Source organism: Lipotes vexillifer, unplaced genomic scaffold (genome assembly GCF_000442215.2).
Source record: "Lipotes vexillifer unplaced genomic scaffold, Lipotes_vexillifer_v1.1 scaffold374, whole genome shotgun sequence".
Lineage (NCBI taxonomy): Eukaryota > Metazoa > Chordata > Mammalia > Artiodactyla > Lipotidae > Lipotes > Lipotes vexillifer.
This window is the reverse complement of record NW_006774696.1, coordinates 490,365-508,171: the sequence shown is the minus strand read 5'-3', so window position 1 is coordinate 508,171 and position 17,807 is coordinate 490,365. Positions and strand designations below refer to the sequence as shown.

The window sequence follows — 17,807 nt, the reverse complement described above, 5'->3', positions numbered from 1 at the left end:
GGAAAGAAGCACAGACTTGCCCATGGCTACAATGGAAGTCAGTGATAGAATTAGGGCCAGAAATTGTGGTCTCCAGATCCAGGGCTCCTTCCATTCATTCAGTGAACATTTGCTGGGGACTAACTCAATACCAAGCACCGTGCTTGCCCTTAGAAGGACACATCAGGGCATGGGCTCTGGAGCTAGACTCTAGGTTCCAGTCCCAACTGTGTGATGTTGGTTCAACAATACTTGAGCTCTCTGAAGTTCAGTTTCTTCATCCATATAATTGGGGTAATCATAGCATCAACTTCACAGGGTAGCTGAGAGGATCAAATGAGTTAGTCCAAGAAAAGTACTTAGAATAGCACCTGGCATATATCAACACTTAGTAAATGTTACCCATTTATCATCATCCTCCTCATCAAAGGCAAACAATTAATAAGATAGAAAAGGTTCCTGCTATAAGAGGAACTCAGAAAAGCACGATAAGAAAATAGAGAGGTGTGACTTTTACGGCACTCTTTGTGTTTTTTGTGTTGGAGGAACAGAAAGCTTTTCTGAGCATCAAATTTGAGTTGGCTTAGTGTTAAAACACCTACAGCTTGAATTTCGATTTGATCCTGTGGCTTTCAAGTCAGTCCAGTGTCTACTGGTTTTCCTTCCATGGCAAAGAGCAGGTTATTTTTGTTCACTTGACAAATATTTGTCAAACGTCTGCTATGCTAGCTAGCTAACACGTGGGGAACAAGGATAGAGAAGCAGAGGCTCTGTCCCGAAGAGCTTGTGGTCTAGGAAGGGAGGCAAGATAAGTCTTCACAGAACCTAACACAGGTAGAATCCAGGAAAGAGAGGTCCAAACTTAGTGCTGTGGGCACCAGAGGCCACAACTATTTGAGGGAGTCAGAAGTGACTTCAAGGAGGGGGTGGTATTTGAAATGGATCTTAAAGGATGGATAATATTTCAACAAGTGGCGATTTCAACAGGAAGAGTGCATGAGGCTGAATCAGCATGAGCAAAGGTAAGGAGCCTGGAAGTACAGGGTATGGAGTGATTGTGAACACATTGTCGTTCCCTGGCCCCAGCCTACTCATCCTCCCAAATTCTCTCTCTCAGTGCAGAGTGCTACCATCTACCTTGCACCTTAGCCAGAAACCTGCATGGTCTCCTGGATACCTCCCTCTCCCTCCACCACTATACCCATTCACCAGGTGCTGTGGACTCCATGTCCCACGTCTCTCTAGTCCACCCACTGTTCTCTGTTCCCATTGCCTAGGTCCTTGGCTGAACCATCATTGGCTGTCATCCAGTCTTCCTAATCAACAGCCTCCTAACTTCATCTTTTCATCCACTTCCAATTTATTTTTTGTACTAAAACTAGAGTGATCTTTCTAAAAGAACAAATTAGAGTCTTAAAGTGTTAGCTTTAAAATTCCTTTCTCAAAGATTCTTTATTTGAGCCGTTCCACCCCAATCTAAATCAGGTAAGCTGGTTATTCCCTTTCATAGCACCTCAACTTTTCCTTCCTAGCCCTTATCTGAGTTTTTAACCACATATTTAGATGTGGTATTATTTGCATGAGGGTAGGGACGTTTGGATCTCACTCTGTTAAGTAACACAGGGCCTGGCTTATACTAGAGCGGGCAAATATTTGCAGAATGACTAACTGATGGATTCCACAGATTCCAGGCTGCTTGTCAGTTTCCAACAGAGATAAATTGCTCTTCCTTAATCTTCCCTCAAAAATCTGAGTTTTCCATACACCATCTGGTAAATGCTCAGTTGCTAGCTGTCTCATCCCATTTGTGAAACCCCCAGGGGCATTTTTTTTTAACATCTTTATTGGAGTATAATTGCTTTACAATGGTGTGTTAGTTTCTGCCTTATAACAAAGTGAATCAGTTATGTATATACATATGTTCCCATATCTCTTCCCCCTTGCATCTCCCTCCCTCCCACCCTCCCTATCCCACCCCTCTAGGTGGTCACAAAGCACCCAGCTGATCTCCCTGTGCTATGTGGCTGCTTCCCACTAGCTATCTATTTTACATTTGGTAGTGTATATATGTCCATGCCACTCTCTCACTTTGTCACAGCTCACCCTTCCCCCTCCCCATATCCTCAAGTCCATTCTTCTGGCCCAACTTACGGGTGTAAAATCTATAAGCAGGAGCATCAGAGAGAATTGCCCTAAGAATAACTCACCCAGGACACTGGTGACACTCAGCCAGTCTATGAGGGCTACAGTCATGCTGGAAAAAGTTGGCTAATTTACAGTCATCTTGATCTCTAGTCATCTCCCTCCATGGCAGCCAAAAGGCAAAATTAGCCAAGAGACCAATTAGCAGGTCATTTGGGCATTTTTCCCTGAAAGATAGGCCTCCCTTAACTCATCGTAGAGTCTGAATTGTTTGTCTTTTCCCATCTGGATCGATGGGTGGGTCACATAAGCATAGCACTTAGGAAAATTCTTAGGATGGAAGCCACTTTTTAGTCTGAGCTGGCCTCACATTTTGGAATTCTGTCTCCCAACTAAGGACCAAATTAACCAGATAATTGCACTGTCTGGGTTTTGCTGGACAGAGCAAATGAGTTAGTTGTGGTCAGCCTAGAGGAAGCCTCCGGCACTTCTCTCCACCCTCTTCTCCCCAGTTCAAAAACTGTCTGCCTCAGCTTTTGCAGAGCCAGGAATCAAGAAACCCTGGGGAGGCCAGTCGGGGAAACTGCCTCATGTTGCATCCTATTACCCAGAATGCCCTGCTGGCTCTGCAGGGCCTCACAGCAGTGTCCTAGCAGGGCCTGAGAGGTTCCGGCCAGGGTGGTTGGCATGTCAAGCTCTCCTCTGTTTATACTTGAGGCAAAGGGTCTCTTTCTCCACAGGTGCAAGTCACCCCTCTGTGGGACTCCGCAGTGAGGTTGATGAATGGATTAATATCAAGTAGACTCACAGTTCTGAGACTAGCAGACTAGGGCTTGGTGAGGTAGAGCCTTGGGCTTCATTCTTCTCTAATAAATGCTGAAATTATAATAGTCTTTCCTCGGTGTTATTGGAGGTACCAAAGCATAAGGAATGGCAGTGCCTTGCTCCAGCAGATGGAAAGAAAGGCTGGAGAAGGTGAAGATCCTTCTCTTCTGAAGCTGGACGAGCCACAGATTTACATAGGAATGCCAGTGACTCCTTTGGAGTCCGGTCCTTGTGTGATATTGGAGTTGAGATGGGTTTAGGTAGATGCATATGGATCCCAGGGAAGGCTGTTGGTTGAAATCCTGTTCGTCTTCTGCCCTTTACATATTTACTCAACTTAATTGTCTGCTGGGAGCAAAGGTGGAATTTCTCCCTTAAAATAAGTTAAACACTCAGGACCGTGATGTATATATTTTTCATACCTACTTCAGCCTACCATCCACAATTCTTTCTGGGGCAACCTTTCTTAGCATGGACCCTAACTGTAGATATTGTTATAAAGGCCATGTTACATTTCAAGACATAATTGTCGCTGAGATAGAGAAGTGGAGGTTGGATGTTAGTTAATTTGGTTTTGTGGATTGGTAACAGGTTGGACATTACCCCCATTAGGAAATGACTACTTGATAGTAATTCACCTTGAAAGAAATACATCTAATGCTTTGCCAAAGAGTTCTGCCCTTGGCTCTGTTCTGCAGCTCCTTCTTAACTGTGATTTATCGAATTACATTTGCCAATGACTTGAAGTTAATGGGAGAGAGAGTATGCTGGATTAAATTTGATACGATCAAACTGAATAAGGATACAATATAAGGTCCTATTCAAAAGCTCAGCTGAAGAGGAGAAGGACTGGGGAGACTGAGCGTATTAAAATCTCATGAGAAAAAAAACCCTAAAATTTGAGTTGAACAAATTCTTAATATTTGTGAGAAGAAATATTGTGTGGAAATTAAGATTGTGACTCCAGCATAAGATATACTGGGGATGGAATCTCAGCTCTATATTTTAGCTGGGTTGACCTTTCACTTATAACATCTCTAAGCATCAGCTTCTTCATCTGAAAAATGAGGATGATAATTTCTACCCCCTAGAGTTAATGTGTGGAGTGAGTAAGTCAGTGTAAGTCATATGCTTGGTATAGTTTCTGGCACATGTATTAAGAGCTCAGTAACTATAGTTACGGTTGTTACTCCCTCAAAACCTGATGCCACTTCAGGCTGCGTTATCAAAGTACAGCATTTAGAATCCAGGAAGGTGATGGCACACACACATACACACACACATAGCACACAAACTCTCTCACACAATATTCTACCCAGACTCCAGTGAGAGATCCAGTTGTACCGTCACACCAGGAGGGAATAGTAGCAGCCTGGAATGCCTTCTTAAGGGAGTGGCTGGAGTGAGAGAAGCAAAGGAGATCAGTGTAAGGAACTGGAGATGCTTAGTCCAGAGAAGAGAGGCCTTTGGTAGGACCCACTGTACTCTGTGCAATTATCCACCACCTGAATGAGTGGTTGAAAAAAGTTAGAGCTACCATATGTTGAGTACTTACAAGATAAGGATAAATGCTTTTTGCTCTTGGTATGGGCACTATCATTGCCTCCATCTTACAGAAACTGAGGCTCAGAGGGAATAATTAGTGGTTTTCCAAAGGTTGCCTGATTTATAATTGGCAGGAGCTTGTTTTTGAACCCCAGCAGTCTGAATTCAGAGTCCTCCTCTTATCCACTGCATTTTTCTGCTGGTGTTGCAGATACCAAGAACAATAACCAAATGTACTGGTTAAATCACTTTATATGCATAATCTTATGCCAACCTTTCCACAACTCTTTGAGATAGGTACTATGACTCTCCCCATTTGGCAGATGAAGAAACTAAGGCTCAGAAAGGTTAAACATCCTGCTTGAAATGAGTGATGGAGGAATTTGAACCCAGGTTTCATCTGCATGTGTGCTGAACCACCAGCCTATATTATTTCACTGGGATTACAGTTCTGGCTAATGGTACATCATACAAGAAGATGGATTTCAACTTGGTATAAACAGAAACTGTTCAGCAGTGCTGAGTAATGATGAATAGACCACATCCCTCTGGTAGGTAGGGAGTCCCTGTGTTTGAAATGCTCCGGCAGAAACTGGGTGGTTAATTTGGGAAATATTTCACAGGAAATGTATGTACCTAATCAGATATAACTTTTATTATTTTTTTCTTTTATTTATTTTTTTTGCATAAAAGTAATATATTTAAATAGTCAGACATTAAAAAGGTAAAAAATGGCATCTGGTGAAAAGTCTACCTCCAACCCTGCCCCCACCAATGTTTCTCTTTGACTAATCATTTATTTATTAGCCAGTTCATTTAACCATTATCACTTGTTCCTTGGGCAACTTTCCAGAGAAATTTTAAATGCAGTAATCAAATACACATACATGTTTATTTTCCTTTGCTTTTCATAGATGGTAGTTGATCAGAAAAACATAAAGCATTGTATTTCAGAGGAGTATTGAATAAGGAAGATTGATTCCAGATGGGTCAAAGGGGGAAATCATATTGCCCAGAGCCACAGCAGTCCCCTACATTCACTGTTGTCACTACCACTGCTGGAACTGCCACTATTGCCAGTGGAGAACATGAGGCTGCACTCCCACTGATGCTGCAGGAATTGCCAACAACCTGCTTTAACTGCTGTTGCTGTTGTGAAGCTTCTGTTGCTACCATAAGAAGTGCAGTAGTTACCACCATCTTCCTAACGTCAACTCTTACCTGAATGCCTCCCATTGGTAGAAATAAGCTGGAATTGTGTGTCAAAAGAACCTGGGAAGTGTAGAGTTAGGCCTTCAGCCCCCGTAGTGCAGGAGAGGATAGGATGGGTGTGGGGCTGACGGCAGTAGACAGTGAGCGACACAGTCCATCCACACACACCCTTCTATCTAGTATATCTTAGAGTTTATTCCATGAAAGTATGTGCAGAGCTGTCTCACTCTTGTTAATGATTGCCAAGGGTGCTGTCATATGGATATACCACAATTTATTTTCCATAATTTTACTATTGTAAACAATGCTAAACCTATTTAATTTGAAGCATCAGTTAGTATAGCCATAGGATTCCTATCTAGAATAGAAAAACTGGTTATAAAAACTATTGCAGGGCTTCCCTGGTGGCGCAGTGGTTGGGAGTCTGCCTGCCGAGGCAGGGGACACGGGTTTTTGCCCCGGTCCGGGAGGATCCCACATGCCGCGGCGCGGCTGGGCCCGTGAGCCATGGCCGCTGATCCTGCGCGTCCGGAGCCTGTGCTCTGCAACGGGAGAGGCCACAGCAGTGAGAGCCCCGCGTACCGCAAAAAAAAAAAAAAAAGTATTGCAGGTAGTGCATATGCTATAATGCACCTTGAGGAATGAAGTACTTTCCCCCAGCTGCTGGAATTGATACCGGAAGACAGCCCTGAGCTGCCAGCCCTCATTCTGAAATGCCTCACTCAGGTGAAAAGATCCGCCTTGCCCAAGGGCACATCTCTTGGGACCTCGGCTGGCACAGGGAATAAAGACCTAGCTCCTTTACCCCAATTTGAGACAACTCTGAAGGGCCATCCCAGCTTCAGAGCTCCTGCGGAGTTGGCAGACACCTCTGCTGAGACAGCAGTGCAGCCCAACTTTTCCCTCTACCCAGTCGTGCTTCCTTCCCTTTTCTTCCCTTCCAGTGGTGATGATTCCCAGTGCTCCCTAATGAACCTCTCAAAGGCTAATGTTCATTTCAGAGTCTGCCTCTCAAGACATTTACAATTCTGATAGATAGTGACAAATGACCCTCCATAGAGGTTGTGCAGATGATCTATAAGATCCTTTGGGTCTGGATTTCTAGGAGTTTACACGACTCATGGGTTCTGGAGACCATCCTGCACAGAATGCTCTCCTGGTTACAGCCCAAGCATTGATGCTGAACTCTGAAGTGCTCCATAATTTGATCTTCTTATTTGACCTCCTTGTGTTTGAAATTCACCAGAGCTTGGTGGTTCTCTGCAGGGCTGAGTCCGGCAGAACTCTACCTGCTCTGATCTACTAAGCCTGTTTTGTTAACACAATCCTGCAAGATTTATTTGTTTGGCTTGGCTTACCCTGACCTCAGACATTCTGTTTTGTATTATTTTTAAAAGCGTGCAGGTCTCCACGGAGGGCTTTTTTCTTTTCAAATGTAAGAACCAGCTGGAGGAATTAAAAAAAAAAAACAAAAAAACAGGTGGGACACTAGGACTATTAGATGAAACATAACTCATTAGAGGAGCAAGTGTTTCTCTCCTTAACTATGGCATTGATTGAGGTGGGTTTATCACCATCCTTGGCCTACCTTTAGGCTCACTGACTTAGGAAGGCAATAGGGAAATGGAGAAACAATAATCATGGTGATGGTAGCAAACTTATTGAGCATGGACTGTATGCTAGGACCCATGTTACATCCTTCCCCTGCATTAATTCATTTAACCTGTACAACATTCCTGTTGCTTAGGAAACTAAGGCTCAGAGAGCTTAAATAAATTGCCCAGGCAGGGTCACACAGCTAATAAGAATGTGGGGAACTGGGGATTTGAACCCAGGTTCAGCCAATTCCAGCGTCCTAGCTCTTAACCAAAGTAGATCTATCAGTGTACGTATGTTCAATCTTGAATTTGCCTTCTTCAGATTCTTTGCCTTTCTTCTCTTTGCTTAGGTTCTTTGAGCACATCATTCTACCATCCCTTCCTATCTCACCCTACTCGTTTGATCTACTGGGTAAATTACAAGTTCTTATGAGATGTTCTTCCAGCAAAAGACTCCTTTCCTGACTAATCCTAATGACTCTGACTCGTCATTTGATGTTTCTGGCTTATTGCTGCATAGTTCCCCTGTTTACAGGTCTGTTTGTTCTTTGTTTTCCCCCAAGAGTTAACGTTCACTGTTTGTCTTTAAGTGTAGCTATATATTTTTAGATTACATGAATAGTGTTAATAGCTCAGACTCTGGAGCCAGATCACCTGGGTTTGAATCTCAGCTCTGCTACTTCCTTAGTGACCCTAAGCAAGTAATTTGACTTCTCTGTGCCTCATTTTCCTCATATGTAACATGAAAATAATAATAACAGTAACAACAACAACATGTACCTGTAGAGCTGTTGTGAGAATGAAATAAGTTGTCACACGTGAAGAACGCAGAGCAGATCCTGGTACCCAGAAAGTGCCGCATAAGTGTTAGTAGCTATTTTTACAGTCACCTTCACATCATTGATCACATGTTGCCTGAGTAGTTTCTAGGTGTCAGTCTGTGGGATTATTCAGAAATGGAAAGAATATAATCTGTTCTGTAAAGAACTTTGCTGCATAGTTGGGGGATGAGACACATAAACAGTTCATGTTTCTATGTGTGTTTTTATTATTGAGATATATATATATATATATATCAATTGATATATATATATTATATATATATATATACATATATATATATAAAACCAATATTATTTCCCATTGAGGCATGGCACTCAGTTGGCACCTGGTGTAAACTTCTAGCTTTTCCTTCATAGCAGGTAGCACAGGTCCTAGTCAAGGTGTTCAGTGAATGTTAAGTGAATGTCTGAGTGATTGGATGATGTGGTACAGTCATAGAAGGGTGGAGCCAGAAAGGGACTTTGGAGATCATCTAATCCAGAGGTTCAGAGAGGAGAAGTGACTATTCCTAGCACACATATCACATTATTGTTGGAGTGCAAAGCGTGGAGAACCCAGGTTTCCATCTCCCATGTCACTGTTTTTCCTACTACATTTCTCCACTTGCCAATGCTACCTTTTGTCTTCCCCTTTGAAGAAACTATTTGTCCCTTCTGATGGTTTTTTTTTTTTTTTTTTTTCGATTACGGGGCCTTTCAATTGCTTTACAATGTTGTGTTAGTTTCTGCTGTATAAAAAGGAAATCAGCTATATGTATATGTATATCCCCAATCTGATGGCATTTTGTTTTAATTTGTGTTCTTTAATTGTTCCTAAGGTTTCACACTCTTTTTCAAGTACAATCTCCTTATATATGTTAAAGAATGACTGATATAAAATTGTGTCTTGATTTCCTCTTTCATTCAATTGTTAATGTTGGATTTTTGATTTGCGATACGCGGGCCTCTCACTGTTGTAGCCTCTCCCGTTGCGGAGCACAGGCTCCGGACGCACAGGCTCAGCGGCCATGGCTCACGGGCCCAGCCGCTCCACGGCATGTGGGATCCTCCCGGACCGGGGCACGAACCCGTGTCCCCTGCATCGGCAGGCGGACTCCCAACCACTGCGCCACCAGGGAAGCCCCCTTCTGATGGTTTTAATACCAGCTGAACTAATCTAATTCTCTAGTCATGAAGTTCATACTTTCCACATTTACCGCAAGAGGCTTTCTTCTTTGAGAGTGGGGGTGGGGGGGTGGGGGAGTGGGGGAGAGCCCACCCCCACTGATAGCCAATGGCGGGCTCCAAACAGTGCAGCGGTGGGGGGGTGGTGGATATTGAGGCCATGGTTGGATGAACCCTGCTGATTCTAAGTGTAACAGGGACTGCTTTGCCAGTTGGATGATCCTTCATGACCCACCTTCCTGGTGTAGCTGTACCTTAACCAGCAATGAGAAGAAAGGAGCAATGGGCATGAGAGTGAGTCCCATCTTCTTGCCCTGGGAAGTGCTGCTCGTAGCTCCTTAGCCTCTACCTGCCAAGTTTGGTAATTTACCCTTCCTAACTGCCACCCCACTCCATCAACATCTGCCCTGCCCCCTGTTAGTATCATAGATAGATGAGACTCCAATGGAAATTAAGCGTTCTGAAGGAGAACTCAATAAGCCCTTTAATTTCTTGAGGGATGTGTAATAAAAAAGTAAACAAAACTTGTCTTAACTGCTCCTTCATTCAAGAAGCACTTACTGAGAACCTGCTTTGTATGATCTTAATGACAGAGCCCTCCACTCTCAAAGGGTTCTCCTTCTGGTGGAAAATAGACATTGGGGGCGTTGACTGTTGTACATTGTGGTGAGGGCTGTCACAGAGTTCCATGCAAAGCATAGTGGAGCACAGAAGAGGGAGGGATTGTCAACCTTGCCTTGGGACACTCTTTGGAAAGACTTCACAGAGGCTTGGGGATGAAAATTAGCTCAGGCCAGGAAGGGTGCAGTTGTGCGCATCAGGCCTTCCCAACTAAAGAGCGTGTTTTAAATCTCAACTTGTCACATGTAGGGGAAATGACCAGAGTATGCAAAAGGGTGGTAGGAGATGAACCTGGAAAAGAAGATAGAGAACAGTCTCTATTTGGGGTGGGCTATGTATGGCAAGGCATGCGGCTAGAAATCGTGTCCCAGAGGGAGTGGGGACATATTTATTGAACTTTTTAGGTCATGGCAACATGACATGCAAACGTGATCATGTTTTCATTTTAGGATGCACATGCTGATAGTGGATTTAGAAGATGGACTGGGTAGGATTGGTGGCATGAGACTGGAGGCAGGGAAACTCAGCTCTGGATTTTGGGTGAAAAAAACATCATATCCTGGAATATTATGCTCGGGGAGGAGGCTCATGGAAAGAACTTCATAAAATGCATGTGTTCTTTAGCCCTTTAAGCTTCATTCTCGTACCTGTAACTTGTATTTGAGAATAGAAGGGATGACCTGTTTTCCTTATAACAGAGAGGATGGAACCAAACCCACAGGATGTGTTTAAGCTGGCATTGCATGAAAGCAAACCACGGTCTACTGCATCTTATTCACCAGCTTAGTCCCAGCCACTTGCTCTGACCCACTTCACAACCACATTCCGACTTACTCCCAACCAACCTAATCTCTGGCCTTGTGATTCCTTCAACTGCTTATGCTCTCCCTCCTCCACCTCCTTCTGCCCCTCCACACACCACTTTTCCAGCTTTGACCTTCAGCTTTTGCTCAGGCACTCTTTACATTTGTTGCCAGCTCTGCTGTCATCTCCACTATTTGGGGTCTGGCTCATTCCCTGATGAGAGGAGCCCCCGCTGGGCTCACCCCAGCCCTGTTAGCAGCCCCTGCCTGGATGTGCTTGCACACAGGATTTCGGTCTTTGCGTTTCAGTACGAATCAAGAGTTATTAATGAACCCAGGGTGGAACGTATTATGAAACATCCCAGAAAGCTGGAACAAACCAAAGGGACTTCTGAACTCACAGCAGGGAAAAATGCCTTTTAATTGACTTGGATGACTTCACTGCAAAAATCTGTCTAGCTGTTATGCTAAACTGGAAACTAATCTATTAGATTGTCTAAGGAATCTCCCAGCCCACCCTGACCAGAATCTCTAGAGGTGGGGAGTGTGGCCGACACATAAACAGGATGTATGCTTTGAAATGGCTTCTTTTGGATCATCTCCAGTCTGGCTGCCTTTTCTAGACCCTGGGAAAGAAAGGAGAGGCTGGTATCTTAGAATGAGTTTATATGTTCTACAATGTGTATCTTTAACATCACATAGAAGCTTTCCTAAGGCACTGCTGCCTTTAGAGTAAAATTCAGCCTAAGCTGAACCTGCCTTGGACCACTTCTCTTAGGGAGTTTAGAGGGTGACATAAGGTAATTTCCACAGATGGTGTTGTCATGTATGTGACAGCTGTGCAGCCTGGGCTCGGAAGGGATTAATGAAAATAACCAGTGTCTAATCGTGCTTACTAAATGCCAGGCACACGCTGAGCACTTCCTGCAGATTAGTTTATTTATCCTCGTAACTACCCTATGAAGAGTAGATGCTGCAAGTTCCCCCATTCTCCAGATGAGGAAGCTAAGGCTAAGAGAGGTTGTGTGGCTTACTCAAGGCCACACAGCTTATAAGTGGCAGAGCTGGAATTCACAGTTTGACTCCAGATGCTGTTTTACCTGGGAAGGTGTATCCTGGAGAAGTAAAACCTGAAAAGGACGTGATGAATTTCCTCTTCTGTCTAAGCGCTGGCTTGTGCATTAGACTTGCTCCGTGGGACCCAAGTTTGGCCTACATGGTCCTCTGCAAGTTAGCTCCTGTCTACCTTACCTCAAGGTTTAGCTCAGGCATTATTTCTATTTTGCTTCCCCTGAGCTGCTTCTATCCAAGCAGGGCAAGGTGCCTCTAGACCGTGCTCTCACATACCTCATGCATATTTCTACCATCGCACTTACCAGATTGCTTTGAAATTACTCTTTCACCTGCCTACCATTCCCTCTGGACTCTGGGCTTATATAGAACATGGACAGTATCTTTATTCAACCTACAAGTATTTACTGAGTGCCTACTATGTGGTAAGTGCTAGGGCTGAAATGGCAATTAAAAACAGATGTAGTCTCTACCTGATAGAGCTTAAAATCTAATGAGAGGGACAGATATTAATCACATAATTGATTTCTCTCTCTCTCTCTCTCTCTCTCTCTCTCTCTCTCTCTCTCTCTCTCTCTCTCTCTCTCTCTCACTCTCTCTCACATACACACACACACACACACACACACACACACACGCACACACCATAATTACAAACTGATTAGGAGCCATGAATAAAAGATACACAGTGTTATGGTAGCATGATACTACTGGGCACTTAATTTAGGTACTTAGTAGGTGCTTCGAGTACCCAGATACATAATCTGTGCTCAATAAATATTTGTGTAACTTTTCTGAAGTAGGGGAAAATGAAAAAGCTACAGAGAAAATATCGGATCTACTATAAGAACTTCCCAGGAAACAGAGTCACCCAAATATTCTTTTATGTGGTAAATGACACAGGTAAAGCACTAATCTGACAGCAACGATACAGGTAAAGCAATGCTTGACATTAGGTTTACACAACATGTCAGCCACTGTCTGAGTTTCCTGTATACATTTAATCCTCACCACGACCCCACCAAGGAAATACTAATGGAACTGAGGCTCGAGAGGTTAAGTGTCCTGCCCAAGGCCACCCAGTGGTCGGTGGAAGAGCTGAGATGTAGGTGCTCCAGAAGCCCTGGCGCCCATAAAACTGACCCTGCATCTTATTGCCTGTCTCGATCTTCTCTAGAACCGTGGCTAATCACCTGGTGTTCCTTGCCCAAGGTCACGGTGCTGGTTACAGTAGAGCCAAACTTGTCTCCTTCTTGCCAAGTCAGGCTTTGGGAATTCTCAGGGCAAGAACTTGGCAATGATAAGAGGGCAGTACCAAATTGGAAGTGGAACTGAGTCCCATTAAGGGACATCGAGTTGCATTTTGGGGGTTCTGCGTGCGTGTTAAAGCAAAGAAGAAAAATTATTATTGAAGAGCAGTTATGTGTCCTTCATGGCTCTAATGCTTCTCACACATTGCTATATTTAGTCCTATTATTGTTCAGATGACGAAATTGAGGCTGGGAGGGGTAAAGTAGGTATTTGTGGGGTTAGAGACAGAATTGTGATTGGAACCTGTGTCTGCCTGATTCCAAAGCCCAGTTCCCTTGACTCACCTGGTGCCCAGCCAGACCTAGAAAAAGGGCTTGCTTCCTTCAGCCTACAGCACTTTTTCAGATTGATTTTCTCAGAGACCACAGGCAGCCCATCTGGATTTTCTGACCTCCCTTTACCTGTGTTTCTGGAACTTACTTTGCTCCCTCAGGTTTCCTTCATGAGCTTCTGGGTGGGTTCTCACCCTGTTTGAGATGGAACCAGACCAGATGACCTCTCCACCCACCCCACCTCAGGGCCTACATTCTGTCCAGACGGGGAGGAGACAAGCAGCCCTCCCCTCTGGCTGCCAGGAAAAGCAGGGGAAACAGAGGGGCTGAACCTCCTGTGGCTGGGCCAGCCAAGTGCCAGGAGCCCCCAACTCCGCATTCATTGGACAGAACGAGGTTTTGATCATTTGTCTCACTTGGCTTATTCTTATACAACTGCGTTGTTCTCTCTCTGACTCCCTTTGCTCTCCATGGCCCCGGCTCCTCGATGTCTATGGGATGAAGGCCAAAGTCTCTAGGCAGCACCAAAGCCCTCCCTAACCAGGCACCAGCATGGTGTTCTCACCACCTCTCTTCCTCTCTCTGCTCAGTGGTGCCTCCAAGGGTCTTTGGAGGAGCTAACACTTAATTCAGATGGTCTCTTATTTATAGTGGCTTTCCCCCTTCTGCATCTTTGTTTCTAAAAATGTTTCTATGAATATCTATCTATCTGTCCATTCTTCCATCCATCCATATACCTGTTTGTCCAGTTACCCATCTCTCTAAAACCTAACTCTCTCCCCACTATTTTATTTTTAAGGAGGGGTCCTCTAATCAGTCTAGAGCCATGCTTCTTTCCCCTAAATACCTTCACAAAATTTAGTATTTCATAATACCAATAATAGTGATAATAATAATAAATAACTCCCAAATACTAAGCACTTGCCACACACTTACACACACACACCTGATGCTCTACCAAGATTTTAGTATATATAACTTTAACCTCACAGTGACCTTTGGAGTTATCTATTACTGTTACAGAAGAAATTAAGGTTCAGAGAAATCCAGCAAGGCAGCTTACAATGGGCAGAGCCAGGATTTGAACTCTTAGCTCCCAAGCAGCCCATACTCTATAAAACACATTCTCCTGACTCCCACTGCTAACTCACCCCTCATTCTGGGATCCGCATCTGCTACCCCTACCACCCTTCTGTGTGGCTTCTGGTTTCTTCTAATCCTCACTTTAACTGCTCTTTGCATGTATTTATTGGGAAATGGCATTAAGAATCTGAAAGTAAACAAGCTCATTTCACTAGTTCTTCTTACCACTCTATAGTGTTTTACTTGTGTGGAGGAAAATCTTTTGTTGCTTTGGAAGATATTTCAGGACATTTTGATGTGATGGACAGAGCTGTGCCTTGGATCAGAAGAGCAAGGGATCAAATCCTGGCACTACCTCTTATTATCTATGGGACTTTGGGCATGTGACACAATGTTCTCAGCTTCAGTTTCTTTATTTGCAAAATGAAGATAGTAATAGCAATACTACTGTGTTCAGCACATTGTAGGAATTTGGTTCATTTTAGTTAAATCAGCGAGGACCTTGGATCTGGGTTGACTCATTTGTTAAGGAGGAACTGGCAGATGCACGGAGTGTTTTCTACCTGCTAGTCCTCCCCTCCAGCCACGACAGACACCACTGCTGAGCAGCCTCATTATTCTCCACACAGCAGGCAGCAAGATGAAACTCACTGGGTGACCAAAGGAGCTTCCAGTTCTCACATTCTGTGGGTTTGATATGAGCTTACTTAAAAGGATGGTAAATTATGGATAAGGTGGTTGGATCCCGCCATATGAGCTGAGTTGGTAAATATATGATGGGGATGAAACCAAGACCCATTGACAACAGAATGCTGAATTCTATTCTGGCAATTTCTGGAGTTGTCCACTAAAGCAGTTGTTTTCCAGTCATGTCCTTAGAGCCCTGCTGTTCCACAGGGGTACCTAGGGTTGCAAACTGTTGATCATCTTTGGAAGAAGGGGGAGGGGAGAGAAAGGAGGAGGAGGAGGAGGAGGAAGCGGGGAAAGAAGAAGAGGAGGAGGGAGAGGTGGAGAGGAGACAAAGAAGAGGGGAGAGAGCTTAACTCATCCCTTCTGTATCAGTAATTCTCAACCAGGGGTGATTTTGCCCCGGGGGCCATTTAGCAATGCCTGGAAACCCTTCTGGTTGTCACAACGGGGATGCTACTGACATCTGTGAGTGGAGGACAGGGATGCTGCTAAACATCTTACAGTACACAAGTCAGCCTTCCATAGCAATGAATAAATTATCAAAAGTCAATGTGCCAAGCTTGGGGAACCACGTTGTAGACTGAAACAGCTCCAAGAGTATATACCTTTTGTGCAGGTAACCTAAAAACAGGAGGTGGTACTTCAGTTTATGATGATGTGGGCTTCCCAGACCACTCCAAAGAAGCTTCACCTTCACTCGCCCTTTTAGTCATCGCAGTTGCCTCGGGACAGAGACAGGGCAGGGACCTTCTTCTTTATTCTTACAGACAAAGATGCCAAGGCAGAGGTCTCTCTGATTGCCCCAAGATCCCATAGTGAGGAAGTTCTGAATGGAATAGGAACCTCATGCTCAGTGATCTTTCCAACACAGCCCACCTCAGTAAGTGACTGTGCACCCAGCAGCCCAGGAGAGGCCCAAAGTCAGCTGAAACCCTGAAGGGCTGGACCAAGCCTACTGTTGTAAAGTTACCTGGGGTTTGTCTTAGTTGAGTAAAGGTAAGACATGCAGACACGGAAATGACTGTCATGAAGGAAGAAGTGTATTGTATTCATAGTACCCTAAAGCAGAGGGCACAGCCGGCCACGACGTGGGGGCCGCAGGCGAGGCACCGTAGCTAGTCAGGCAGCAGAGGGAGCAAGGGGAAATGTGAGCAAGAGCCTTTATTGTGGTTTTGTGGAAAGGAAAGGGCAAGGCATGGCCAGCAGGTTCAGGGTTGGCTGCTTTGAGTAATTTTAGCAGGCTCTGGGGTGTAGGGACTGTCCCTGGTTTTCTGGTACCTGGCTACGGGGCGTTAGGGGACAGGGGGATAGTGGCCCAGAGTGAGAGCCTGGTGGTGGAGGTTGCAGTGTGGGCTCTGGACTGGTTGTCTTCCATTTGACAGGCACTGTCTATGGCAAGTCTTTTACTCTCTCTAGGTTCTGGCTAACTCTATCAGAGGCAGTCCATCCAGGGTCAGTGAAGCCCCAAAATGTCAAAGCATCAGAATACAGAAAAGAAGACTTTGTTAATACACCTATCTAACTCCATAGCCTCACCACACTGCTGCTTTTTAACAGTCTTTTAAAACAGAACTCTTTTGTTGCTAACTAAATCTTATGTGAAACCCAATATTTAAGCAAATTGAAAAATAAAAATTACTGCTGTGTTTGATGCAGAGCTTGGAAGGCCCTGAACCTTTGAACCTCCAGGAAGTGTCCAAGGCCCCTCCAAAGACAGCCTCTTCAGAAGTAACTCTCTCACTGCCTCCATCCTGCTTGTCCCCTTGCCTTGGGTCCAGCCACGGGGTTGGAAGAAGCCTAGGGGAATAGTTAAGGGCAGGGATCCTGGAGCCAGATCACTTGGGTTTGCATTCCTGATCTATCACCTCCCAGCTCTGTGACCTTGGGGAATTATATTTAATCTCATTGTGCCTTAGTGCTCCCAGCTATAAATTAGGCATAATGATAATAGGACCTACTTTATGAGGTTACTGTCAGAATTGAGTTAACACATGCAAAACCCTTACAACAGTACCTGGCATATAGTAAGTGCTTAACAAACGATTACAAATTGTTATCTTAACGTAAATATAATTAATGATATTGAATTATAAATATGCTATATTATAATTATTGTATTGCTGCCGGAACTACCAAGACAACACATACAATTACCAGTCCTATTACTACTAGTCGTGCTCTTAGTACTATCACTACTTTTGTCTCTACCTCTCCAAAGACTACAACCACTGCTTTTCCTACCTTTGCTTCTAGTGCTGCTGTTTCTACCATTGTTCCTACTGGGATGACCATTGCCCCCACTGCCACTGGTCATTGCTACCACCAAGTGGAAATAATGTCAGTTGGGTCCTTAGAGTCAAAGCAGGTGTGAAGGAGCAGAAAATGATAGGAGCCCTGACTGCTGGGCCACCATGGACACGTTCACACTGTTGCTCTTGTATCCTCTTCGCACTTCCCTCGCTCCAGGTTTAGGGGAGGTTAGATACAAAGTCCCAGGCATGCGGGGCCATTGTTGATGAGCTTGTGTAGTGGTTCGATATTTGTGATGTGGTTTCTCTTAGCCTGCAGGGTCAGAAATGACCCATTATATCTCTTTGTGGCGCTGGACATGCAAGTGCCATCATGACTCAAGAATGTCATCGGTTCAGC

The 17,807-nt window shown here is 44.4% G+C and overlaps 1 protein-coding gene across 2 annotated transcripts in view; it reads left to right on the top strand.

Moving 5' to 3' along the window:
• The window catches only part of SYN3 (synapsin III), a 406,875-nt gene that overhangs the window by 19,739 nt on the left and 369,329 nt on the right, over nt 1-17,807 (top strand). The window lies entirely within an intron of this gene.